The sequence below is a fragment of the Falco peregrinus genome, chromosome 9 (assembly GCF_023634155.1).
Source record: "Falco peregrinus isolate bFalPer1 chromosome 9, bFalPer1.pri, whole genome shotgun sequence".
NCBI classification, from domain to species: Eukaryota; Metazoa; Chordata; class Aves; order Falconiformes; family Falconidae; genus Falco; species Falco peregrinus.
In genome coordinates, this window is record NC_073729.1 from 17,715,567 (window position 1) to 17,741,522 (window position 25,956).

Below are 25,956 nucleotides of genomic sequence, written 5' to 3' on the forward strand. Positions count from 1 at the left end.
AATTGATTTCAGTTTATAGAAAGTTAAAGAGCACCTCTTGAAGTAATTTGTTAGCTAGAACAGAAAGTATCGTGAACCCGATGCCTTAGAAATGTAGTTAGAGGTCTGAATGTGATGTGATTAACTTCAGACTTTTTGATTTATTATTGGTCTGTGTCTCAGTTCACTGAATTGCAGGATGAGGATAGGGATGCTGTGCCTGCCAGGAGGTGGGCAGTTTGGTATCTCTCCTCTCGTGAGCATTCAGAGCGGCAAGGTAGCGTGTGGGAGAGCCTGGTACTGTTCAACAAGGTGCACTAAGGGAAAGATCACAAGCTAGTCAAAAGTTGTGTGTTCCCTGACAGTTGTGGTTGTGCAGGTCTTCAGTGTAGTGTACTTTAAAAAAGAAATAACATTCTAGAGCCTGTAATCGTTATCTCGAAAGAAGAAAAAAACCCAGCATGACAACATTAATGACCAATCCCAAAGTAATAAAAGTTCCTTTAGTCTATTGTTGCTCTTTAGGAACAAGAATCCCAATGGGAAAGCCCTAGAGGAGTGCCAACAATTGGAAAATGTTACCTAAACAATTAAGAAAATTAGCTTGAGTAATATAACTATTTAGGAAGTACCGCGGGCCATGTGTGCTGTATGTTGACGCCCTGAACACATGCATTGGTTAATGCGCTTGTCCAGTTAATTCGAAGGAGTCTGTGTCAGCAGGGCAAGTGTAATAGTATCTTTCTTTCATTAGTACAGAGGAACAGAAATCCAGGCTGGCCTTTGCAATTCTGGCTCGATCGCAGCCAGAAACTCTGATGGGGCTGCTTTGGGGCGTTGGTTGAAGGAGGGAGTTGCCTGGGCAGAGGCCAGGGGGCAGCGAAAAGCCCCAGCAATGGGCATCTCTTCTCCCTGGTCCTTGATCTGTGCATGAAGGCTGCATAACTGGCAGAAAGGAAAGGGTACGAGAGGAGCACAGCATCCTGCTGGGGCTGAGCCCTTTCTCAGCAGTGCCTTGCTCCAGCGCTTGCCCTGCCTGCCCTGCAGCTCCGCAGAGGTGAGCAGCCCGGTTGGGGCAGCCTGGGACTCTCTGCACTCACAGAGCCTGCAGGGTACAGGCTTCCCCAAGCTTACCTGTCCTGTGCTTCCCTGCTACTACTGCTGGCAGTGTTTGGAGCTCCCTGCAGCGTTTCTCTTGCATGTCCCAACACCTTTCCATGCCGGGCTGGAGACAGAAACCTGCAGCCGGTGATGCAGTTCTGGGTGAGGAATTGCTGCTGCTGCCAAGGAGCAAGAGCAGTCCCACGGCTGCAGGGTGTGCTCCCACTGCCGTTTGCTTGAGAAATCGAGCTTTGTTGGCAGGAAGATGAGGGCAAAATGCTTGATTATGTGTCTAACTCCTGCTGTACTTTGGCACAAAAGGTAACGTTGCCTGTGCTGCGGAGCAGCGTTGATTTGTCCTATCCTCTGCTGTAAGTAAGCATGTCTGCAATAACACAGAAGCAGGTGCACCTATTTATGCCAGGTGCAAACCTACTTGCATGGTCATATGTATGTAAATAAGTCCTGCGACCTTCTGAACTTGAGACTACCGTTACTCAGATGAAGATGGAACAGGTATGGCTGTCTTGCTGGAAGTGCTGGGTGCCCAAGAGCTTTTTGCCATTTTTTTTTATTTTACATGTCGTGTGTGTACCGGGACAGTGTCTTGTTGGGTGAGGTAGTCTGTGGTGACAAAGGGGTCATAGAATGGAATATTTTGAGAACCTAGAGTATGGCAGAGAGGATTTCGGCGCAAATTCAGAGTGTTTTCTTAGTAAAATGTATGTATTTAAAATGATGATGTTTTCAGACACAGAAAAAACAACTTCAAAGTTTTTGAAGAGGAGAATCTTACGCAGAGGTACCTTTTTGATTACAAGGCCTTTTGTCTCCTTTATATCACAAACCTCTCACTTTACACTGCTTCGGCAGCGGGAAAGAACCCTTACAGTGAAGATGTATTTACTGCCGCTGCCCCTGGTGCTACATTGCCCTTCAGGAACGGTGTAAAGAGAAATCAATATAACTGAGAAGCAAGTACTTATGGATATATGCTGAAGGAGTTATTGCAGTCTGATCTGCCATATTTTTGGAAAGTTCACACTTAAATTTTTGTTGGAAATCGTATCTGGAAAAAGAAAGCTTAGTAATGTGGTATATAAATATGAGTGAAGCAATGAGCATGAGATTTCACTGCAAGTGCTGAGGGAGTAATAGATGGGAATTAGCAAAAGAATAGGAGGAATGAATGGGGATATGCACTGAGAGTTTATTCTCTTTGAAAGATGATCTCTCTGCCTGAGACTTAGAGTCACTAAATAGCTAATGGCCGATACAAATGGTTGCAGATAGGATAGATGGCATCAAGATTGATGGCTGACTGTTGTTGGTCTAGGTTTTTAATCCAGGCTTCTGCTGGAATGCAAAGTTCCTAGCTCAAGATCAATTATACAAGGACATCAAGAAGAAAAAGACAGTCACGGTATTTGTCTGCTTCTCAAACTACCCAAAATGTGAAACTGTTTTTGCTTGCAGTGACATGCCTGTTAATTCCAGGCAATGTAATACTTGCTTATTACAACCCTTTCCTTGCAGTTAAAAGTAAAAAACCCTTTTCTCATGCACTGCTTATTCCTTGCACTTTTTGATGAGTTGTGATTGTGTTGTCTACACAGATAAATCCTGTGGGCTTGGGAGGCCACTGTAACGAAACAAGAAGATGCCTGAGTCACTTGGGGTGGGCAGCATGCCAGTAACTGTGCTCTTAACCTAAATTCATCGCACTGCAGATATAACAGAATACACTCAGAATGACAGGGGACAAAAGAATTACACACCAAGCAGGGATGGGCCTGAATCAGTTGGTAGCTCTGAATTAGGAGGCGCTTTCATGCGAGTTCATCTCGGAAACATACAGCTTGTCTTTGCTGGCATTAATAAAATGGAAACTGGTGCATGGAATGGAGCGCTGGATAATGTAAGAAACCTGAACTTTCAAGTGTGGCTCCAAACCATAAGACATACTTAGATAATGACCATGTAGCAGTTGTCTCAAGTGTAAAGGGTTCTTTATAATAACACCTGTTAAACTTCCTTTGATTTTCCATTAACTAAATTCCAGAGGAGAGGTATATGAGTCTGGGAGGCTGAGAAAGAGAGCTATAACATTTTAAGCATAGTTTAAAAAAAAAAAAAGGTAACTATAAAAGAATGTGTGCTATTATCTTTATTTGCTTTTAGCTTCTGATCATTCCTTTAATATCCAGAGCACGAAAATGGGATATACATTATCTGCACCGTGGCATGCATCAGACTTTGAAAACGTGACTTAAACTGTTCCTGTGCTCACTCACTGAATATCTTTCTGTGAAGGAGATGAAAAAAGTTCTACTCAGGTCACGGGTGACACAGCAGACTGCAGACAATTGGTGCCGATTATGTTAATTAAGATGATTTGATTGGCAATAGATACGAATAGGATTGAGTTTCCATACAAAATAAAAATATTAATTGAATAACTTCCTGCCAGTGCTAAAAGTCATAGATAATTGAATGAGAAAAGGGAACTAGATTAATTGAACACATAAATTCTTTACTGGGTCAGTTTTGGTTAAAATGCATGAAAATGCTGGTTACTTATTTTAAATGAAAGCTTTTATCCAAATGTCAAGTGCTCTGACTTCTCACTTCTCTGTAGTTAACCAGCTATGGTCAAAATTCAGTACAAGTGGAAGACTGAATCTTTAAAGATGAAAGCAGAAGAAATTTTTAAATTTTTGTCACTTATTTCTGGTTACTGAAGAATTCTCTAATACAGCAGATAGTGTTGATGCTTTTTCTGTTTTTTCTACTCCCCATTTATGCCCCATTAAGTTACCACAATAGTCTTTCATGGGATATGTAGCAATTGCACCTGACAGTGATGTGCACAGATTTGGGTTCTATCACTGCCATTCTCTTGGAAATAAAAACCAGAACCTACTTTCTTTGCCCTCTCAGCCCCACAGAGGTTCCTTAAGTCGTGTATTTTAGCTACGAGACAGGACATCCTGTGTGATTTCAGCAAGTCCATATGGTTCTTGAATGCTTTTCCCAAGGTGAGGATTAGAGAACATCAAATGCTGCCTGACGGAGAGAGGAAATCTCATGTAATGCTTTTGTTCTGCTAACATCTATGTAAAGAGCTGCCTGGGAGTTTTGGAATGGAATCTGTCATCGCTGTAATCCTGTTCTGGAAAATTGTGATGGAGACAGCACAGGGAGTGATGTCATTGGCTGTCTGACACAGTCATTGCCCACAGCAAACTCATCTCCTTACCAAACTTTCCTTTGTCTCTGACATTTGAATGCCTAATTGGCAAGCTTATTGGTGTTGCTTTTTTTTTCTTTCACAGCTGTGTTAAAATTCAAAACACAGATATGTGAGAGAGAGGCTAAAACAGAGGAGGGTCTGTTCAATGCTCTCTGCAGACTTCAGAGGAATTTTTGTGCACTCTGCCTTCAGTGTCATATGCAGGAAATTTTTCTTTGGTCCATCCAACGCAATAAACAAACCTCCTGTGTATTAGCTTTAGATTTTAGCACTTCTGTCACAGTCTGTGGCAAGTGGTAAAACTATAATAAGCATTTTTCTTTATGTGTAAGGGTTCTGGTCTGCCCTCATTCTCTTAGACACCTGTTTGTTAAGGTCCTGTTGCCATTTAGGGCAATGGTAGCTCTATGACATAATGCAAAAACACTATTTATATACCATGTATAAGCGACTAAATAAGTTGAACAGTCTTACGTTTTGTTTTTAACCTTCCCTGCCTTTGTAGATTGATCCACCAGTGATGAGAAATGCTGTGATCTACACTGCTGGGGTGTGAGAGGGCAGCCTGTGTTGTAATCCTGTGTTAGAAGTGAATTAATTGCCTGCTTTCCTGGGTAAGTTGTGTTGCATATGGGCACCCTCATTTGTCAGGTAGCGTTGCAGGTTGTGGTTTATGAATTAAATCATCATGGTGTTAGACATTTTTAGATACATGCAGAGTTATTGTTTTACAAGTGATAACTTTAAGTATAACACAAAATGTCTTATTTTTAAAGATTATGATTATCATCAAAGAATGACATAGCTTTGGTTATGGCTACGAGTGCTTAGTATCATTGAAACTTAGGGATTATGTTTAAATGTATCAGGAACATACCTCATGCACATAACTGCTGCTTCTTGCATGTTATACAAGTAAAGGACCTCCAAAATGTTGGCAGTTGCTAAAGCTACACATAAAATGAGGCATCTGCATGTATTTCTGAGTTCTTATGCCAGTGTATATCCCCTGGCTGCATTACAGCTCCATGCCGGGATGATACCAGAACAATTCTCCATCCCTCTTTTCCCTGTTGTCACCCCAGTTTCTATGAGCATGAGAGCTGGATGGGAAGGAAGGAGTGATGTGCTGAAGCTGTGTCCCCTACCTGGGCAATGGGAGACCTCCCGTGCATGCCAGATGATTTCCCTCCAAGGTACCTGACTGATGAGATGGATTTCTTTGCCTTTTGGACTTCATTTTCAGGTTTTCTGAGTGTAAGTTTGCCACTGAAATTTATTACTTTCCTTAGTTTTTCAACCTGATTTTTCTGTTGCTAGCATTATGTAGCTTTGATTAGACTACTGAGTAGTGTTAGAGAGACAGGAGGGAGACGCAGGAGTGAAATATGACCCATTTGTATAAAGGGTCTACTTCTGTTCCACAGGAACAAATCCTAAAATAAGTGGTTAAACTCTTCCAGTCAGTGGCTGAAATAACATGGCTCTTGCACACAATTGTGAGGCCAACTGTGTTGAGAGCCCTACAGCTACGGTGTCTGCTGCTTTGTTATAGAGAAAAATGAACTAGATGGATTGTTTGAATCCATTGGGCAAACGCCAACAGAGGAGACGGACCAATGTTGTCCTCATCACTACCAGCACCACCACCTGCAGGGATTGTTTCCACCTGAGAGGGAAGAATCCCTTCCTGCCAGGATTGGAGACATAGGCGTGAGGACTTGGTATGGACTCAAGTGGTTTATTCTTTGTTCAAAGTGGAATCACAACTGTTACTTCCTGATGAGTCTGAACAAGTGGAAGAATTTTATCTGCTCCTGAGAGATGTCTGGGTCTGTCACATAGACTTTTTGCTGGGGACGAAGGAAGTCTGGCTTTAACCCTGGTTCGGGCAGCATCCCACACTGAGTTGGAAAGAAAGCTCAGCTTTAAAATGGAGGTAAGCGCAGGAAACTTGTGAGACCTGTGGATGAAAATTGCTGCGTCAGTGTTTCCTATGAGGCAAATCTTGGTTATGTACTGAGATCATAAATGCCACATGACATGTTGGTGTTCTTCTTGTGCATAGTGTTTCTGCTGACGGTACGTTGGTAGGAAGTTCCACTGAAGCAGCTTGGAGCTGAAAACTGAAGTGAATCTTGTAGCAAGATTTTACCAAAAGCAAGGCTGTGTTTTTAAATGCACTGTGCAGAGAACAACAGAGAGCCACACAGTCTGTTGGAAACACTATGCTAGATTTGAAGTCTTTAGTTTTATAAACTTTGCCTAATTCTAAAATCTTATATGGTGTCACTAATTATTTTCTAAAAGTGCCTGTCAGTAACAGATAGTTTTCTTAAACAGCATTAATTCTGCTTGCACATGGACAGTATATTTTCCTGCTTTGGTTTGGATGCTCTTGGGTAAAGCTACATGGCGGGGGGAAGGGGAGCAGAGTTCCCAACTGGGAATCTTCAACACAAAAACTATTAAGGGGTGATAAATCATTGGAGGCCCAGCATGTGATTAAAAGCTGTGGCCACCAGCAGTGACCCATGGGGATGGAGGTATCAGTGACAGAGAGCAGGGGGGAGGTGTTTGGCATTCCTGTTCGGAGGCCTAACCAGGGCACAGGGGTTTGTTTATGTTTCTGTTCCACTGACTCCTGTGAAATGCCCTCTGTCTGTACAGGGAACACACATTGAGTTAGAGAAAGTATCTCTGGTATTTCTTGAGATGTCAAGGCACAGATACTTGAAGGTAATGTGTGAGTATAATTATCCGGGGTTGCAGAGTGAAAACCAAACACTTAGTCTGTTCAGGGCTCTGTGAATCAACAGTCAGCATCACATAGTTATTGTAATTTTAGGTGAGCTTCCCACACATGCACAGAATATTGTAAATATGACTCCTTTCCTTTCAACTAAGTCCATCTAGAAAAACTAGGTTTTGTTGGACCAGGCATGAGGACATCCAAGCTCAGGTTCTGCCTTGTTCTTGCCTTAACAGAAAGCTTGATTAAGTAACAGTTTAAAAAAAGAAATGGCAAAGAGCATTACCATTTGGTCCATTTTAATATACATTTGGAGCAGTAACAGTGTATTTTGTGGCTGTGCAGGAGACAGTGGAGACATGATTACTGCATGTTATTTTGTATATCAGCTATTTGCCAACAAACATTGTGCCAGATGTTTCTCAGCAAGTCCAGAGGTACAGATGCAGTTGCAAAATGCTGGCAAAGTATAGCAGCAATGAATGAAAGGGTGGGTTCGCAAGGCAGCGAAGGGCAGGATGAAAGGGAGCTCCACGCCATTATGTGGTGGTAATCTCTGAGTTCCATTGGTAGAGGTAGAGCCAGGAGGGGAGAAGCTTGGTTTGGTAAGTGGAAATGATCACAGAAAAGGACTTGAACAGACGAAAAGAACAATAACTTAGCAAATGAGGTGCCTTTCAAGATGAAAGCAATTTGCATTGGTAAAAGGGCTGCGGAAACTTTTTTTTAATGCCACATTGTTTTGATAGGCTCTGTAATTGTTTAGAAACATCCTTTTTTTCCTGTGAATTCATTCTACCATGTGTGAAAGATGGTCTTGTCATGCTTAAAAGTATCATAGGGATCCCTTTATGAACATGTTGTCTTGTGTTTGACAGCAGCAATCCCAGAATGCTCCAGAGAAAACTGCAAGAAACCTCATGTTAAGCAGACCTGAATATACATGAGGGCTTCTTCCTATCCACTGTAGGCAGAGATTGGCTTAAGGCCTGAATCAGAAGATTTTATATTCCTTCCTATGCTCTTTTTATTAGCTTGGACTGGATATTTTCAACAGCCATATAATTCTAAACAACTGAGAAGCAACTCACTGTAAACTTCTTGACTTCTCACCAGCACCAGGAATATCTTAAAAGTTTCACCGTGCCACAGATAAACAAGTGATTGCTATATAATTGATGCTGCTCAACAGTGTAAACATGAGTGATATGGACACACCTTGTAAAGAAAGAACATGACACAGTAATAATAATTCGGTGTAAAAGGCTGACAAGGACTCTTAGCAAGTTTGGAAACATTATGGTTGCCAGATGCGCTATTCCAGATGTCAGGATTTCCTATTATATGCTGCTTCCGGTCAGGAGAAGTGGTTCCCGTGATAATGTGTTAGAGCCTTTGAGACATGAGGGTTACACGACCCTGAAAATCAATTCTGTGACTTTTGTTGAAAATTACGCTTATTATTAGAAAAGACTTCAATCCTTCACACCCTCTTGTGCATGAAGGGATAGCAAGATGCTTTGGTACGTAGGTGAAAGATTGAGAAAAAAAATAATAGCGAAATATGGAAGAAGTCAAAATTAATTCCTAGGCGGGAGGCCAGTGCAGGGTCTGGGCAGTGGTTAACTCCCAGCACAACCCTTGGCCGTTTAGAAATGCACTGTGCGCAGAATTGCAATTTTCCTGCCAGGGTGCTGCTCAGCCAGTGACTTCCAGCAGTCCCTGCTGCATCCGAGTAGCATTATAACACGGAATAACCCCAGCTGATTTCATACCCTGCTGCTAGCTCCATTCCCTCTTCTTGGACTTCCCTAAAACTGGAGCCAGATGTTTACTAACCAGTTATCTGCTGCAGATGGGAGTTTACTGGTGTCAGCTTGTCATGACCTTGTAGCTTCTTCAGATTCTAGACATGGAATTGCTCCCTGAACTTCAGTTTCTGTTCAAGTTACCTTAAGCCACGTGGCTTTGAAAGTCAGTGCTTCTCTCCGTCGCTGCACGTGGCTGCCATGAGTCTGCCTTGGTCCCTCCTGAATCCCTGGAGACATCATTCTCTTAGCAGCTCCCGCTCATTGTTGTGTGAAGGCTGCAGATCCTTCATGGCAGGGGAGATCAGACAGGTCCTGCCCCCCTGTTCCAGATTTGGGGATTTCCTAGAGGGGCTTTGCCTTAGTTTGACCTTTCTGGACCTTTTGAGGGATCCAGGCTTCCATCAGGCTGAGTCCAGTCACTGTTCCAGTGCCAGCTCTGTTACCTGGGACCCAGTGGCAATGTACATGGAGTGCCTAGGTCTAAGGCCGAAGAGTGGCCTGTGTTTCAACCATCAAGGGGCAAATTCAGTGTTTTCTTGCCAGTCATTTTTGCCAGCTAGAGATCCTTGTGTTTGTGTTGCAGACTTTTTCCCTTTGGCAAAAGCTACCAGCCTAGTTTTCACAGAGCAATTTCTCTAACTTCGTTCCTTTTTTTGCATCACGCTCTCTTGTTTTGCAAAGCATGGATCTAAACCACAATGAAAGTAAGAAGGGAGAAGTGAAGCCTAAATGTTCCTTAATGTTGCACAGAAGTGTTTAATATCTGCCTCTGACTGCCAATAGCAGAAACTCTACTAGTTAGAGAAAAAAGGCAGAGTTTATTATTTTGCCCAAGAGCTTTTTTAGAAAGTCTCCTATACCTGGTATCAACCCTAATAGACAAACTGAACCGCTGTAGGAAGTCCTTGGTAGAAGCAAGAACTATATACAGGTCTCCCGTGCCTCAGCTCAGTGCTTTATCTGCATGGCACATGAATTACTTGTTCTATATCTAATTTCCATCCCTAATTACAGATTCACAAATTATTGTTATTGAATGCTTTACTTAATAACTAATGTATATTCATTTGTAGTTTATATTCCAGTACCTTGTGGCTTTCTCCAGGTATTTCCTGCTTAGAAAGATAACCACTGGAAGCCCAGTGCTTCCAGGAGCATCAGTCATGCTAATCCGTTCCTAAAAGGAGTTTGTTCTGCTAAGGATACTTGCTGGGCTAGAGGGTCTTCCATGAGGTGATGGGCTGGGTGCCCAGCAAAACAGCAGAGCAGGGAGTGAAGCCTGGCTCAAATGTAAGGGAATCTTCCAAATCCAGTTACTCTCCATTCTGGCTAATGGCAAGAATGGCACCGATTTTAAAGGGCACTTGGACCATGTACCACACCTCCTGGGAGATGCCACTACGCAGGAAAAGTGATGGTAGTACTTCCGTAGTTTTCCAGTCACCAGACTTCCTTCAAGTGAACAATTTTCCCGTGGCATTGTCAAAGGCACGATGTTTTCCACCTGAAGAAAACCAAGGTGTGGAAGTCTGCCTGAGTTTGCAAAGAGTCTGGAACAAGAATTCTGAGTTGGTGAAGGCAAGTTAAATGCCAACACTTTACAGCTCATGGAAAGAGTTAAGAAAGGCGAAATATGGAGGGTTCCACCTGCACCTCAGTAAATGTGTGGTATGAACCATTAACCATGTGAGAGGCATAAAGGATCAGCAAATTAGGAAAATCTCATTTTCCTGGACATGAATTCATGCTTGCAAAAGTTTTGGAAAATACGGGTCAGTCTTGAGGTTTTTCCTTTAAGTATGGAGTCTCTGAAAGCTGATCTGTCTTTATGGGACCAGTATTTAATATTATATTTTTGCTTCTTGACCAGATGGGCATAAGCCTCGTGTAAGTTAGTGCACATCTTGGCTTTCAGTTGTGGGAGACACTGTGATATGTGTGTGCAGACCATGCCCCTTGGCAGAGCCTCACGTTGCTATATGGAGCTCTGTATGAGCACAGGCTCTCATTAATTCACTTAACATTGCTAAATAAGCCCTCCTGACAGCTTGTGGGTTTTTTAGTAAGGCTTGAGCGGTGTGAAGAAGTGTTTATGGATGGAACGCAATGGTATGATGAAAGATACTGCACATGTATTCTCAGCAATGATCCAGTCCAATATTTCACGTTTCGGCCCAGGCTACTGCTGGGAGCACACAGTGCTGTCTCTTTTTAAATAGTTATCTGTGGCCACTTCAGAATTATTTGGTTTGGTTATTTATATATAGACTTTTTAAAATTGCCTTTTTAAAAGACAGCCTGTGCTTATGATAAAGGGTCCTTTGGCTTTCTGTGCTCCCTCTAGCAAAGTGACTCGGCCTGATTATGGGTAAAAAGGCAACGGTGCTGTGAAAACCAGCTTTTTGCAGACCCAGAGGGTCAAAGCAGTAGCCTGGAAATGCATTGGGGTCACCATGCAGACAGGAGAGTCCTTTAACAATTACATTTAATTTGACTTGCAATCAAACAGAAGTAGATGGAGAAGCAGGAAATGGTATCTTTAGGCATGACATGAAATAGTATTGCTGTCAACTTGAATAAGAAAATCTGACTTTTTTTTAAGTGACTACATATTTAAATAGCCTGTAGGGTCAAACAGCCTTTCCTACAGCTCTTTGATAGTTGGCCTGATAACGGCATATACGCTATAAATATCCTAAATCAATAACCCTGTATCACTGCTGAAAGCAGGCGTGTTCACGTATCACAGCAGATGGGAAGAAAGCAAATAATATTTGTCTTGCCTTTCAAATTGATTTCCTGTTTTTAGTAAGCCAGAGTGTGTCCATATGTTAATCAGATTGCTAAGAAAGATAGCTCAGGGCAGCAGACTTTTTCTTGACCTGCTGGGAGAAGGGGGGTAAGGAAGGGAGGAGGAAGTCCTCCACGGGCCTAAAATATCTGTGGCAGAAGCAGTTTTTACAAATGTTATGCAAATGCCTGTGCTTCCCTGACTTTCCCTGGGAAGTGCTGAGTGCTTTCCTTCCTAGGCAGATGATCTTCACAGCGCTCAGTGAGGTGCAGGATTGCACCTCTTCACTGAGTATTCCTTAAGCAGTCTTTTCTTGCCTCTTGGAGAATATTTGCCATGACAAAAATTCTAGTGTCCCGATGTTGGGCAGAAAGACCCAAGGTCCTTGGGAAATGCGAGGGCTGCAGCCCTCCTCCTCTGCTTTCCCTTGTCCTCCTTCAGTGCCATGTGTTTCTCTGCTCCTCCACGCTTGCACTAACACGTGGCTGTTTCAGCTGCCATGTGCCCTACCATAGAGCACAAGGACTGTCCCTAATGGCTTCCAAATGCACTCCCAGGTCCTATTATTTTTCTCTTCAGGCAGGAGATTTTAATTAACTTTAATGACAAATAGTTCAGAGATCATTTGTGCGCACATAAACACTAATGATGTTTATGGGCAATATGCAATTGCCTGGGAGGAAATGATGGTACACTTGATGTTCCAAGCATATTCTCCGTGGAAGACGTTTATGTATGTTCTGCAGGCTTTTCAGTTTTATTCTGTTTTAAAAACCCCAGATTTATAAAATCTTTGGTGTGACAGTGTGAAGAGAATAGTTTCAGTGGACATTTAGTCAATACCCATGGTCTGCTAGAAAGCTCACATGGCAGCTGCAGTCCTGCAGAAGTTGTTTGCGTGTTCATGCCAATGTGGCACACATCATAAATATGAAAATCAACCATACATATAGAACATTTTCTATATTGAATAAACCACAAATACAAAAATCAATTGATAATGCCCCAGATTTGCATACATTTGGTGTTTTACGCTTGGCTGATAGGAGTTAATACAAGATGATCCTGGCATCTCCATCAAGTCCCAGTTACCTCTTTCAGTCTTTTGAGATGGAAGTGGATCCAACAGGCAAAGCGCTAGCCTTGATTTAGGAAACTGCTTCCAGAACCCTACCTTTGTGTCTGATTTCTAGCAGGTTACTAGTCTATACCTTTGTTCCCCATCTTTTGATGGAGAGCAGTACTTGCTGCCTTGTAGATTTGAAAAATACACTAAAGACCGGGATGCGGTCAGGTTCCACAAAGATATCTAAAAGAAAAGCGGGTGCGCCGTGGATTATTTTAACTCAAATCCTAATTTATGTTGCTTGCTGTTTGGGAGATCACAGGGGAAGCAATGACATGAGAATGAAGCTGTTAACTTCTTTCCTGCATTCAGGGTGCATTGGCTGTGTTCAGGAACCATCTAGGAAGTCCAAGTGCAGGGCGGACCAGAGCTGGTCATTCCTCATATTTCTGAAATTAAAAGATAAAAACAGACCACTCCTTCCTGTAGTGGCTTTTATTATTAGAAAAGAAAAGTAATTTTATTTTGGAGAGGAAGGGTGATTTTATGGAGCTGGAAGCCAGATGATCTCGCTTCTATTCCTGGTGTTGACACAGATTTTCCTGTGTGCCCTTGGAAAATTCTCTTGCTGCATTCCCAATTCCAATCAGTGAAATGCTGCAATCAGTGTTTGTTATCTCTGAGGAGCACCCTGCAGTTAATAAATAATGCATGGTTGCTAATCAGGTTTTGACACATGCATAGATACTTGAAGTTGGTGTTTTGGTATCCAGTGTGGTTTTGGTGGTGTTCCTTTAAAAGGATTTAAACAAGTTAGGTCTTAAGTCCTGTGGCAGTTTAGGAGCTCTGTTTCTGTCTCCATCAGTGTGTAGCTTAATCTCTTTCAAAGTTCTGTCGTGGAGTAATGTGCTGCTGTGATAGAAAAGCGCTAGAAATAAATTGATTTCTTAATGAGCAGCTTAGTAATTCCATTAAGAGAAATAGAGGTGTAATCAAATTAAACTTTATAAAAATATTTTCGAGTCATTTTTCTAAAATATGTAATCGGCTGATGTCTTGGTGAAGAGCCAAACTGCATCTCCAACCTTGCACCTCCTACTTTCATGGCACTGCTAGTACTACTCAGAAAAAGGACACACGGTTTCTTTTCCCACCGTTTCTGCTGTTATCCTTTTACATACATGTTGTCAATACTGTGCTTTCTAACACCTTCCCTCTGTTACCTGCTGTTTCTTCACACCAGAAAAATCCAGTTCAGCTTCTGGGTATCACTGTGTCTTCTGGCAAGGGTTTGCAGGAACCAGGTGATCCTTGCTACTGCCAGTATTTGTGCTCCCTACATCCTGCGGTTTATGCCAGTTCAGCTGATCTGTGGAAATCCTGTGGATACTTGGTACTTTAAGTTGGCCATGGCATTCCCTGTAGTACTTGGGGTGTAACGTTCTCCAAAAGGCCAAGTCATCTAAGGGAAAAATTTGTAGTGGGACTGAAGAGGAGTGCAAGTGTCAGCTCTTTCTGGTGACTCTCTTGTGTTGAATTAGCAGGTAGAGCCTCGACAAAGACCAGAATGTTTTGAAGCAGCCACTGCAAAAAGACTAAGTGAGAAGCCAGAGACAAAGTGACGTGGCGGGGGTTATGGAGCAGTTCAGCGCCCGAGCCGGGAGCAGGTTACAGGCTTCCTGACACTAACGAAGTGCTTTAGCCACCGGTTTGTGTCAGTTGCCAAATATCCAAAGTCTTTATCCAGATCCTTACTGTGTGTATAGCTGGGCTGTGGGGACATTTTCCTTTTTCCTTTCCCAAATAATCACCGTTTAAAAATCAGTACCAGCATTTTTTTTGTTCCTTTCATTTACTTGGAGTCTTCTTAGCTCCACATCTGATTCTTGATAGAGGCAGGTACTGTAATTTCTATGCTGTTATCTGATCTATTTTCTAGTGTGTCTAGCTGGTTTTGAAAGCAAATAAAAAAGTAATCCAGTTAGACTTTATTTAAATTCATTCAGTAGGAACAATTATCTCAAGTGCTTCAGCTCCTGACATTCATCGCGCTAGAAAAGAACACAAAGATATTTATAAAAGTATGACCCTTTAACTCAAGTGGTGCTTGGAGAACATAAGAATAGAATCATTCAGTTGCATTAAATAATATGTGGTTAAAATGTGACTAACAGGTCTTGATTATGGCCATTAATGTTTGTGTTTAATAAGGAGGGTCTAATAAAGGCACTCTAAAAAGGTTACCAAATATTACAAAGAGTTGCTTTGCTGTTTACATCAGCAAATATTTTAGGTAGAGGGAGAAAATTGTGAAGTGTTGGCTGTTAGTCTTGGGCGAATGTAATAGATTCAATTATGTAATGTGAGAATGAATTTGTTCTGCTTTGCCTTAGGTTAGAATTTAAGCTTTTCCCCTTCAGATTTATTCAGATTAAGTGGCTGCTGAGAAGCTGGAACCTTGTCAAACAAACTTGGCTTTAAATTTTAAATTATTTTTAATCAATATGTGAAGAGGCCAAGCTCTGCCATATGTTACTCACCATCCATTAGTTGGTAGCTGGTCATTAAACTCTCACTAAGGTTTCCTAACTGTGACTATTGTGGTGATTCCCCCCCTCCCCTCCCCTCTCTCTCTGTAGAGTATGGGCAAAGGGGAGCATTCGTGGCAGATTGCCTTGAGGACAATAAAAACTCTCATGTAGTATGGTTGTTTGTTCAGACACAAACAATAGAGACATTTTGCTATTACCATTTGCCAGCTATCAAGGGGTTTCGAGCCCCCTCCCCCTTGGTGCCTACAACTCAAAACAGATGCAAAATCTTTCTTTTCAGTCCCCTTGAAATGACCTGTGGTGGTGCAGTGTCATTTAGAGGAGAAATTATTGGAGTGAGAGTGGCTGGTAACAATAGGGGCCTTGTGCCAGGCACATGACAGAACAGTGAGGGGGCTGTTGGTGACTTTATTGGGGAGGAGAACGGCGATCTGGCAGGTGCTGCCATTGTTAAAGGTCTCCGCTCCTAGACAGTGGTCGCAGATGAGTTCATGTCATTTTGTTCGGGCTCTTTACGCCAGGTTCAGTGATGTGACACTGGTCAAGTAGCCGATCCAGCTTTTCTGATCTCCTCGACTTGGTCCCTTCTGTAACATAACCCTTTATTGCTGAGATATGTCAACATGTTTCTAGGCCATATGGCTTCAAGCTAGAGTAACTTTTGTGTTCTCTGAAAGGGACATAATAACTTAATGTTTACTCTGCTAATACAGCCCTGGTACTCACTACTGATCCTGGCATTATTCTGTGGAGATGTCATCCAGAAAACCAATTAAAGTGTATTGATACAAAATGGATCCATTGGTTTAATGCTGAATTTGACAACAGCAGCGATTGTTGCTTACAAGCTGAAAGCTCCCAGTCACTATATTTAGAAATGTGCGCGCTCGGCGTTTTCCTTGTTTTACGCATCACGGTGGCAGGTTCTGGTGGTGGCATTGCAGACCAGCAAACCGGGGTGAAGATGTTTAAATTTTCTTACACTTGAAAGAATAATGTGAGTGATGTTAAGTAGAAAAGGTTAAATGCTTTGAAGTGAATGTATTAATGCATTAATTTTACTCATGCTGTCCCCTTTCTCAAAGCACCAGGCCACACTATAATAGCTACATCTGCTTCTGTTGTACATATTGTTTAGTTCTAGTTTTTTGGCTCAGAGAATAGAAACTGGTCTTTCTGTGGGGAAACAAAGAATTTGTTTTTGTAAATTGCCATTTTTTTTCTGAATAAATCATGAAAAACCTGGCAGATTGAACAGATCAGCCATATGGAAACTGGCAAATTTTAGTCTGCTGAGGATAATTAAACATGGATGTTATGTAGTCTAATGAGATACATGTTTGTGGTACAGGGAAGGACCAGGGAGACACAAAATGAGGAGATGGCACTCCGAAAGAAAAAATTACATCTTTAGGGTTTAAACTGCTGACATACCAGAGATCTGAAGTGTTTTCAGAGCTGTTTGATAGGCCTGGGGTAGGCAGGTCTCATCCAAACAGTACTTGTTCATCTAAAGTTGGCAGACAATTTGTAAGATTCCACTGAAAGTTGTTTTTTTCCTTAACAAACACTGTAGGGTGGTGCTGATAAGTTAAGAGATAGAATAAAGACGTGGCCATAACACGTAGAGGAGTTCAGACCATATAAAATCATTTGTGCTGCAGATAAATGTTATTGTTCTTTATTAGACAAGTCTGATTACCTTTTGATTGTCAGTATATACCATAAAATAAAAGATAAACCCATTTGCAAGCAAAGGTCTTGAAAATTTGGTACTGAAGTGGGCCTGTGAATGTGTCTTTTTTAAAAAAAAATAGTAGTACATATGGATTACTGCAATTGCGTCAAAAATAGAACCAAACCCTAAAAGTAATCAAAAAAGACAACTTTGCAGGAAACAAGATGTAGCTTTTGCTAGGGACAAAGCTAAATCAGGTATTGCAGCCCTTTTGAGATACGAGCCCTCATAAAATACCTCTGTGAGAAGCCTTTTGAATTTCAACTCTTCTGTTGAAACCCTGGGAATTTACCATATTTAGTCCTGTATCCTAAATGCTTATCTACAGGGTCTTCAGTCAGGACAAACAGGTAGCACAGAGAGGAAGTAGTTTCTAGAGTAAAACCTGGAGTCGATGAGCTAGGAACAGAATGGGAAAAGGTGTTAGGGTTTATAGGAATGTTTAATATCAGTGTAATGGGAAGTGACTTGAGGATGCAACCAGCCTAGCCAAACACTGCATAAACAAACAAGCACTTTCCACCTCATTCCCCAAAAATAACCAGCAGAAAAGCAAACTGAAAACAAAGCTAAGGGGGACTAGAGAAGGGTGTATGCGAGTACGATCTGCTAAAAGAATGCCACTAAACCTTCCAGATAGCACTACCTATAATTCTTAGGTGAGGCAAAGGGAGTCCCATCTCTGGGTGTGCCACTCACTTGCATTGTGACCTTTAAACGAGGTAAAACTCTTTTTCTTACCTATCTTATTCTTTCTTATTGTCTTTACAAGCAGTAAAAGGGAAGAGATTTCTGCCCAGATGTGGGGAGGTTTTCATCAGGTTCAGTAATGCACTCTGACGCTTTGGATGGCAAAGCCGAAAGTACCAAGGGAAACAAGGGCACACGCATGTATGGTCAGTGAAATTGAGCCAAGTTCTCCCCACTACCCCAGCTGTGTGACAGGAGCTTGTGTGGTCAGAGAATCCCCTCCCTCCAAGTGGGGGCCTCTTGCAGCTGGCAGAGCTGTGGAATATGCGTTGATGCTGCTACGCACACAAAACTGTGTTAGTATAGAATGCCAAATGCAAGCTTTAAGAAATGCCAGGCTTGGGCTGGGCTGCCTGTTGGACTGGCTCCACTTGTGTGGATGTAATAGGATGTGGTCTTCAATGGTGTGACCGTGCACGGGTTTCCTACAGGGCCCCAGATCCGGTCAGATGATGCGACAGACCTGCTCGGGAATGAGCTGGAGCTGAGCGCTGAGGGCTCGGGGCTGCAGCCTGAGCAGCTGGAAGATAAGTAAGAAATGAGGGGGCTGGAGGCTTACCAATGGGATAGGTGATTTTTTTTTTTATTTTTTTTTGTACAGAGAGTTCGATTAAGGTTGTGTAGCCAACCTTAATTCTGACTTCTCGGGCTATCTGAATGTTGGGAATTTGATCTTGCCATCCTTTTTACGTCTCTGTGTTTAGAAGTTTCCATAAGTTCGTAACTTCCTACCCTTAAAAAACCAAACTATGTATCTATATCTATATATATTTTGGTCAAAACAGCAAATTCTAGTGTGCTTTGAAAAGTGTGTGCACAGGGAACACATTTGCAGGTATTTTAACAGTAGGCAGGATCCAAGCTTGGCTCTGGTTGCTGCTGCACTATTGTCATCTTGGGCCACTTTGCCACTTGTCCATCTTGCAGCTTCTCTTCTGACTCGTTCTCAAACCTGTTCCAGTTCTGTCAGATCTCAACTCTTGCTTATGACCCTAGATATGCGTTTTAGGGGAGTCTCCTTAGCCTGAGTCCTATACCCATATGATAGCTCAGTCTCAGCATGTCTGCTTATGCTCTCAGTTTGTGTCTCTGGTGTGTTAACACCCAAGAAATCCATGTGCACAGGTAGCTGCAGGTACTGTGTTCGGGCTGAGGGCCATGTCTGGCTCAGTCTGCTCTCCAGCTGCAATTGCCAGTCATAGTCCCCTTCTCCAACCGGTTCCTTCCATCTCAGGATCCTCTCGATGTTCTCTGTACTGTCTGTAACCTACATAATAAGCATAATAAATAATATGCATAATAATAAAAAATAAATCAGCTTCATAATCATGTTACCAGACCCACTTGAAAGCATATGTTTAGTGGCAGATTAAGGTCAGTCTCACCAGCTTGGGTGCACTTTAATCATCCCCAGGATTTGTGAAACTATGACTATTTTGATAGTAATAATTACAACTTCTTATTTTAAAGTAGGAAGCAGTGATGAGGTAGAAGGATGACACTATTTACTTTAAGTGATTCCATTTAAAGGTGATTTTTTTTTTAATTACATTCCCAGAATTTTCCTAAAAATATAGATTATGTTCATTGGATGAGCTCACCTGTGACTCCCTCTTTGTCATTTAGTAGACTTGGTTACTGTGGGGAAATACCATAGCATATAAGGAATAAATCACTCGTGCACGTATGAAATCAATTCTCTCCATTTCTGTAGTTTAGAATCATTTACACTGGAAAAGACCTTTGAGATCATCGTGCCCAACCATAAACCTAACTGTGCCAAGTCCATCACTGAACCGTGTCCCCAGGCACCGCATAAAAATACTTTACTTATGTCTGCATTGATAATCTATTCTTAGGTACATTACCCTGATACTTTTTGCCTCACCTACCTCTCTGACACTGAAGCCAGAAGTTATACGTGTGATAGTATGTATTTTGTTCACGCTGTGTTTGCAGATACTGTAGGTATGTGTTTTGGTCAAGGTTTGCTTATCTCAAGTTCTCAGGCAATAGAATAATAAAAAAAAATTATTAAATTAAAATCTCTAATCTTCATCTTAAAAATACCTAGCCTGGAAATGATGGTTCTCTTTTGGCAACGTGACACAAGAAGTCTGAAAATTGTCACAGTATAACCTTACCTTTAAGATAAGCAAACATGATCAAAACCAAACATGTAAGCAGCCTGCACGGTATGGTGTAAGATACTGGGGACAGATTCAAGGAGGGGTTTGTATAGCAAGAAACATCAGGCTTCTCATCTGATCTGCAGGAATTAATACTGAAAAGGATAAAATCAGGTTTTCTCTTTTACAATAAAACTTACTTTCTCTTGCATACACCCTCCAAAATAGAAGATGTTATTTGACGTTTGTGAGCTGGAAATGGTAAGCTTCAGTAGATTTCTTGTGTTAAAAGGGCAAACTAAGGTATTCCCCAGTAAGTAAGGCTCAATCATGTCTGAAAATACTGATGTGTGGCTCAATCGGTAGGATGGGTAACCATCAGGAGTCGTAGGTGAAAACAGCCCCCAGAGATTTGCTTTCACAGAATAGGCACCGCTGATCCCTTTTGAAGAGAGAATCTGCTAACTAACTTGCAACGTTCTGCTTGCAATGCATTCTTTCAAAAGGAGAATTGGAAATACAGAATAGTGGTGAAAGCACTACAATGAAAATGGGAAAAAAACACGGTAGAATAATCTTGGAGGAATGTATGGATGGGGTGCTCAGACAGTTAGGGAAAGGGGAGAAGGATATGGGCAAGCTGGAGTCCTGTTGTGCTTCCCGAGACTTTTCTAGTGAAGGGACAAGGTGCTACAGTGCAATGTCATTCAGTGACGGCAGCACCTGATCCCAGGAAAAAGCGCAGGAGCTTTGAGCTTGTGGAAAGCTGGAGCCCTCTATACCTAGCAGAGGCAGGTACTGCCACCCGCGCTGAGGCTGCTGCTTTCTGCAGGGGAAGTAGAAGGCCAAGACCTGGGAGATGAGCCCGGGACTCTGGTAGTTCAGGACTTGTCGTGGGAACGTTAAGCACCCACAGAGCGTGTTGTCAGCTCTGAGGCACCAAAATGTGCTTCCCCTACCACTGCTCACCAAACACCTTCAGGCACTGCTAAGTAGTAACAGCGGTGTAAATCACTAGCGAGGTCATCAAGGCTAGCTGATAGGAGACCTGGACGTGGCCTCCATGTTTCGTGGGTTTTTTACAATGTCAGTGCAGGTTCTCTGTCCTTTGTTGGCAATGAGGGGGGTTTAGCTGGTTCCTTGTCTGTGAAATCAAATGCTCATGGTGGATTTTCCTTGGCATTTGCATCTTGTTTTGCTCTGGAATAGAAGTGAGTGAATGAAACGGAGGGGAGAGAAAGAAAGCAGGCCGCAGCCAAAGCTCAGGTAGAGGAATACAATGAGGAAGTTAAAACCAGTGCTGGGGTGTAAGGCAGAAAATTAATATTATTTTGTTTATTAAAACAAAAAAAGATCCTCAGGAACTGCTGTTAATACAACTGATCAATTATTTTTAAAGACTGTTTTTGTAGCCGAAGGGGAAGAACAGTGGCCCTTCTATTATGGCAGGCTAGCAGTCCTGGGAATATTCTATTCCTCTTCTGCTTGGTATGGAGTACGTTTGAAGAGATAACAGTGAGGAGCGTATCATAGCTTTATGATCACTCATCAGCTTTGGGGAGCCTGTGAATTGAAAGGCCCTCAGACTGGCCAAGGTTGAAAGGTTGAGGCTATAACCAGACTTTTTGTTCCTGAGACGGCCAGAGCCATTACTGAACAACAGACAACTGTGAATAGATGATGGGCATCTTTGCTTTGTTGCTGCTCCCTGGTTTAAGGATACTCTTGTCCTCCTGCTGCCCCTTCTATATTTGACAAGTTTGCTTTCAGCAGATATGACAGGCACTGGTGGGGGTCACTGGCCCAGTTCCACATTTCCACACTTGGCTTGCTCCAAGTTCACTGGCCTGAACTAATGTCTCCAATGGAGGTCGTACTACTGAACATTATGAGTTTTTATATATTAAACATGCATTAGTGGTTTTACCCTGCTTATCTGACAGCTGTAGAAAAATAAAGAAAATTCAGTTTGAACTTTAGAAAGCAGGGCTTAATTTATGTCCACTACTTTTGTTCCTCATTTTCTTTTTCATTTGCCAATTGCAAAGCTCAAGGGAGATAATAAAATGGAGGAGCTGCTACTTTATACTTCCACGTGCTTCCTAGTGCCTGTGCCTTACTGGGTGAGCTAAATCTGAAACTAGGAAAAGAGTTTTCAGATGGAAATTTGATTAAACAATGCAATCATCTGTCCCACAATCTGTTTTTTTATAAGGAAAGTATTTTTTTTTTCCAGGGGGAATTTTCTTTCAGAGGGTTTTGTATGAAAAGGCAGACGTCATGAATACTGATGGGAAGGGTTCAGTGTTTTGTTATTTCTGTATAACAAAGACAAAATGCTTTAATAAAATCAGAAAACACAGATGTTACTTTGAGTATATTTTGCATCTTCTACTTTTTCTTTTTTTCTTTTTTTTTTTTTTTGGTTAAAGTTGGGAACAATCCCTCCCTCAGACTGACAATAGCAGCTCATGACAGACAAAATTAGCAACTGGAAACTTAGCCAAAAGTTTAGGCTTTTTAGTTTGTTGTTATTGTTTGGGATTTTCTTAGATGGTGAAAGGCATGCTTGAAGGAAGAAGCATGGATGAAATGAAAGCCCTTGTTTCTCACTCTCAGTATAGTTTGACTGGATTTTAGGTTTTATAAACAGTTTAATATGGGAAAATACACAACTCTTTGTTTAGAAATTAGCCTATTGTGTCTTTCTCTTTTTTGTGTGTGAGGACTTTAGAGGGAAGTTCATATACATGAACTTTATATATATATTGATAATATATACTTTTCATGCTCATTTAAAGACATTATATTTTTATTGAAAAAACAGCCACATGTGATTGTCTGTGCAAAAGCAACACCTATTAATTTCTCCGAAGTAACGTCTGTTTCTATGGAGGAAGCAAGAGATGACTGGAGATACCTTGTCACCCACACTCACAACTGAATAATGAGCAAAGTAAATTAATTTCATTCCTGTTTGCTCAGTCATTTTGAGATGTCGTGGTTGTCTTACATTCTGTGTATTTTGCAGTGGCAAAGATGTCTACTAGAACCTTTGCAGGGTCCAGAAGAAATCTTCTGGCGTGATAGTGTGTCTCTTTGCCCTCAGTGCTTGCTGTTTTTCTCCCCGCTCGCAGAGCTGGACACTCCCAGGGTTGCCTTTGGAGTGCCTGGAGTCGGGAGGAAGCCTGGTTGGGGATGACCTCCAAGGCCACCTGGTTGTAGAAGCCTCACTCTGTCCAGGACCGTGAAACTATATCTGAGTTTACAGTTTGTATGATGATTAAATGCTTCTGAACACAGCGGAGGAGGAAATCTGCAGAACATAGCTCTCTGTAAGATCTAGCACAGATAGATCAGTGCTAGCCTTGTGGGGGAAATGTCATGTGCTTGGTTTTCGTCTGCTTTTGATGCATCTTGATCTCTGTATCAATGGGGCTATACTTTTAGAGCAATGGCTACTTCAGAGTGGTCTCTAGGTACCTCGCTGCTGAGGTATGTTTTACTCTAAGAAACGAAGATTTGAGATTCTCTGTTCAAGCAGCGATGTATTTAGAGTCATGATTTTGCAGTTTTTCTGGTTTTGCCACAGGTATGTTTTCTCCTTTGTTCAGGCCTCCTGGGAATTTTCTAATGAAATGTGCTTTCCCAGGATTGCTGGGTGGTCAGTTATTGCCTGTCCAACATATTTTTATATGGATCTCTCGCTTCTGCTGTCTTTTGTTCTTTCAGTGTATGACCTCTTCAGAGAACGTGCCTCTGGATTCATACTGCATTTAAGAAATTGAGCGGGATAGTAGGAATTGGGAGATTTGGCTCCTATTTTTTGAATTATGTGTGTCATGTGTCATGAAAATATTCATTAAGTATATGGCAATGGAAGGGAGCACCTTGGAATAATTATAGCTTTAGTACAGGACAGCAATAACACCTGCTGAATTGCACATATGTGAATAAGAAGTGATGTTGTGATGAGAAGGGAGCACAGGGCAGGAGTGGAAACACCACTGTCCTCATTCCATGTAAAAGATAAACCAACATCATATTCTTATGCCAAACTGTCTAGCATGTAAACGTTCTTTCTCAAAGGAGGTACATTAACTGGGATATATATAAATCAACAAAAATAACTAGACCTGATTTCAAAGCATGTTCCCTGCAATGCTGCGTGATCTCTGGTGTGCAACTGCTGGATTAACATGAGGTTACTTGCAGTGGTAGAAAATATATCTTCTGGGTCTACCTGTACATACTATATTTAGTGAAGAATCATTGTAAAAAGGAAAAATGACTGCAAATTCTGATACTAGTGACATTTCTTTATTTCAGTAACTTTTTTATTTTTCCACTTTAGGGAAACTTGTTCCCAAACTAGTTGTGTAGCATTGCTTCATATGTAAGTGTTTTGATTGCCTACCTCTATTAGTGCTGCTGATGCAGGAGAATTCTAGCTGATGAAATCTTTCTTTTTCAAGGTATTAATTTGACTTTTGATATGCAGAATCACATTAGAGACCACAGACTTAACTGTGAAAATGAGGGAACTAGTGAGCTGCTGTGTGACCCATATCCATGGCTGGAAAACTGAATTCTCAAGGAATGGCCTTTTTTCCTGGGCCTCTGAGAGGATTTGGAACAGGCTTATCCACAGAAGAGCTGAATTTAGGGGTGGTAGAGGGAGAGAAGGGGGCCTTGGTGGAAATGCAAGGTAAGGAAAAGACATTTTAGCGCAGGGAAGCATCCTGTATGTAGAAAGTATAGTACTAGGTACTGTGAGAAACTCAGTACAGAGGTTTCTGGCTTTTCACATGGCGTGTTTGTAATAAAGACCATTCCCTATCATTTCCATGTGGAAGCATTACTTCACACTTGCAACTGCACAAGAGCAAATGGAGCAGAAGAGCCTAATTAAAGTTACAGGGACTTCTTTATAACAGAGCAAATGTTAGTTTAATTATACAGTTACAAGTCACAACGACATCGGAGCAGACGCCCCAAGTTTTATACATTTTTGGCAAACTAAGTAGGAAACTATGTGCTGAAGTGAGGTCAACAGATGGAGGAAGAGAGGTACAGGAGGGGAAGAAAGCTACACACCCATGTACGGAACCAAAAAAGCCCCCCAAACCCCAGTCAAACAAACAAAAAGAACTAAAGAGACAAATCTTGGAAGAAACAGATTTTTAAACAAAGTTTGCCAAATAAGCAAACTTTTTTCCCCGAGAGCAGATGCAAAGTGCCTTTTCAGTTCATTTTGGATAGAAATAAGTGAACACATGCTGTGCTTTAATAAATCTTGGCACAACCACAATAGGGAAACTCAGACCTTGATGAACAATTCTGTGTTGGAGTTTGGTGATGCTCACCAAGCCCCTTTGTGTTCTTCCCTCTCCTTTTCTGCTTTGGAAAAAAAAATATTAGTAATCTGCAGAAGTCAGTTTCCTCCATTCTACGCGAGGACACCACCGGGGCAGGTAGACTATCTTTAAAACATCTAGAGAGTCTGTAGTAGTTTGAAATCTGCTCTTTTGAACATGGGGCTGGGAGTCAGAACTGAAGAGTTGAAAATCCAAACCCTCTCGTGCTAAATGGTTCTGCTAACTGACCTTGGGCAAAAGTTAGTGAAGCTTGTATTTTCGAAATCCTTACCTAACCCTTCTTAAATTCCTTCTCAGGAAATCAACTTCTAAATTTCCTTCTTAAATTCCTTCAGCTGCAAAGTAATCTGGTTTTCATAAAACCAAGGCATTGATGCAAACCTCTGTGAATCTTTGGTTCCCTTTTGTGAAATGGGATAATACAGTTGCTAACACTTTATTCCACTTCTATTTTGGGTTATTATTTTATTTGCTTTGAAAAAGCATGGTGATGTTTCATAACAAGTTTGCATAACCATGTAGTGTTCTGTCTCTGGATTTGCTATCAACTCCTCTCAACCTCCCAGTATTGTGCTGTCTATTGTTTATTTTGGGGTTTTTTTTATGATTTTTTTTTAAGACAAGGATAAGGAGTGAAAGCTCTGTCAAAACCAGTG

The 25,956-nt window shown here is 41.6% G+C and overlaps 1 long non-coding RNA gene across 1 annotated transcript in view; it reads left to right on the top strand.

Moving 5' to 3' along the window:
* LOC114012953 (uncharacterized) overlaps positions 1-25,956 on the top strand; it is a 55,895-nt gene that overhangs the window by 10,918 nt on the left and 19,021 nt on the right. The window contains exons 3-5 of the long non-coding RNA XR_008748896.1: positions 4,839-4,947; positions 5,358-5,529; positions 5,889-6,272. This is a non-coding gene — a long non-coding RNA (uncharacterized LOC114012953). The remainder of the gene's footprint in view (positions 1-4,838; positions 4,948-5,357; positions 5,530-5,888; positions 6,273-25,956) is intronic.